Source organism: Glossina fuscipes, unplaced genomic scaffold, assembly GCF_014805625.2.
Source record: "Glossina fuscipes isolate IAEA_lab_2018 unplaced genomic scaffold, Yale_Gfus_2 177, whole genome shotgun sequence".
Lineage (NCBI taxonomy): Eukaryota > Metazoa > Arthropoda > Insecta > Diptera > Glossinidae > Glossina > Glossina fuscipes.
Window position 1 is genome coordinate 329015 of NW_023998520.1, and position 2907 is coordinate 331921.

Genomic DNA, 2907 nt, shown 5'->3' on the forward strand with positions numbered 1-2907 from the left:
TCATTTGTCTAAAAGTCTTTCAGGGATGACGACTAACACACCTAGCCAGTACATCCCCTATCCGTGGAATCATTTGTCTAAAAGTCTTTCAGGGATGACGACTAACACACCTAGCCAGTACATCCCCTATTCGTAGGGTCAAAAAAAAAAGATTTGTTGTATTGTCCGTACCCACTTACCTTCAAGCAGCTATGACACCGAAATGAAAGAATGTGCGCGATGTGCTGCTCTTTTATAGCTGAAGTCTCGCTCGCTTGTCCCATTGCCAACAGGTTCTATGTGTTTACATATGCTTATGTGTACGCTTAGCTTAGATTGGCTGCAGTCGCAACCTTAGTTACGATTTGCATGATCCTGCTTATACATAACTTACGGCTAACTAACATCTATCTTATTGCTAGGTTTGCTCATCAAATGTGTTTTCTGTTTCTCTGTGTTCATACATGTTTATACGTGTGAGTTTATACATAATTGACAAGTGTGATCTCTCATAAATGTTTGTACCCATGCATACGTTTGCATGGTCTAAAGGCATTTATACATCGCTTCTGCGGTTATATGCATTTTATTGTTTTTCTTCTTTTTTCTTGTTCCTCCTTTTCTTTTTATCGCAAGTGTCCATACATGATACAGATTTTATATGACCTGGCGGCGTTTATACATTTTGTGTAATATTGTGTGTGTGTTTGTGCTCTTTGCGCGTACGAGTATTGGTATGCATTGCTATGTGTGACTCTAACGTTTATACGTTTTGCCTGATCGTATATTCATTGTAGAGCATAAGGGTTTCTACCTGATTCTATACCATAACGGGGTTTATACAGTAATGCGTAATATGTAAGCGTTTGTACAGTTTGCTTATGCAATTTTAAGGCATACAGATTTCTTCTTGTAAATGTTGTACCTATTCCATATGGTTTTTTCCTATGTTTGACTTGGGTTTGAGTTATAAGACTTACAAGTTCTATGGCGTTGAGTCGTGTCTGATAAGTTTATTTAGATCTTACTCATACATATTCTGTGCTTTGGCAGTTGTGTAAATGCTACATATGGTTTTGTGCCTATGTTCGACTAGGGCTTGTGTTATATGCTTTTACATGTTCTATGCCTATGAGCCGTTTCATACAAGTTTTCTTCATTCAACCGATCTTATACCTATTTTGCTCGTGTCTGTATTATATGTGTTTATACATTTTTCTTTATAAGGTATTTAATGTGTATTTTATGACTTAGTGCTTTTGATGTTGGAGTGTGTGTTCTTATGAATTAACTAACGTCGGCCTGTACAGTATGTGTTTATACATTTTCTCTTTATACGGTATAGGCATATTTAATGTGTGTTTTATGACTTTTATCTTTACAAGGTATAGGCATATTTTATGATTTTTCTCTTTACAAGTATAGGCATATTTAGTGTGTGTTTTTATGATTTTATGCATTTGATGTTGGGGGAGGCTGCTCGTACATTGTTCACAGAACGATGTGCGTGGACAGATCGGACTTGTTGACTGCGGAGTGCGGGTGAACTTTTAAGCGGACGGACTTGTATTTCGTATTTCCAGCATAAATAGTAATAAGTAGCCGATCTTAATTTTACATCGATGGGAACCTGCAGTTTACATACAATTTACAGATTGGACAGTTTTTCTTGGAAGTGCTTTTAATTTCTTTAGTTTTAAAATTTACATCAGATCACGCCAACAATTGTGATTATATCAATGAATAAAATGAATTTGCTTCTACGCTCCGTTGATGGGTGTTAACAGGCTTCGCATATGCCAATATGCTTTAAGGCTCAACGGGTTAGCTGTGTATGGACGAATGTATACGTCATGTTCAAATTGATCAGCCGCCATTAAGCATATAACAATCGAAACGTTCGATTCTTTTAAAGTGTTCATTGTAATGAAATGTATAAACACTCAGTTGTTGATAGGGGCGAGCAAAAATGTTTTCATCGGCTTCTAAATGATCAGCAATTACATTACAAGTAATACGAATAGCTGCTAAACAATCAGTAATAAAGTCAGAAACAATTTCTAGAGATAATTGCTGAGCCGGTTGCGATTTTTCCAACAAATTTTGCATAAATTCACGTGCAACATTCTGACAATATACAAACGGGATATGTTGAATTTATTATCAGTGCGTATTTACAATTGTCTACCTCCCTGGTCGCTCCACTTTTTAAAGACCTCAACGTCCACGATAGAATTTATTTTGATACCATTTTCAATAATTCGATTATAAAAGTGCTTTCAAGTTTTGCATACGACAGCAACTAAGAGAGCAGTATATTTGCCCTGAAATATTTTTACCAAGAAAGTCTTTGTTGCAATACAGTTTACAACGCTAAGGCCAAAAAGTACCACAGATTTCATGTGGAATTGCTCTTTTTAACTAGGCTTCACTTTCGTAAAACGTACAAGAAACGCATCCCTCTTGTTCTTCTTGTTTGCGATAAGAGTAGTTTTTTCATAAGATATGCATTAACCAATTTTTCCCAGTAGTATTTTTTGTAAACGCGCCATACATAGCAGGGTGAAATTAAAGCTTCCTAGTTAAGACAATTCGCTTCACTTCCTGAAAGCCTTGCTTGTTACGAAAGATGTTTTGGTGGTGTTGCTCATTCCTTTCAAAAATTTTGGCTGGCATCCGCTTTTCTGAAAATCGTTGCTTTAAAGGTACTTTTGCAGGTTGATGACAGCTGCAAAGTGTTCCCTTTAAAGCACCTTTCACCAGCAAAACAGTTCACAGTGCTAAAAACTGAATAAATAAATGAAAAAAATTAATAAAAACAAATAAGTGAAAACCAAAAGAAATAAAGAAAATAAATACAAGGCGGAGCTGGCAACATTTAGTTTATAGGATTTAGTATGTAATTGGTTTTATTACTTATTTGAAATT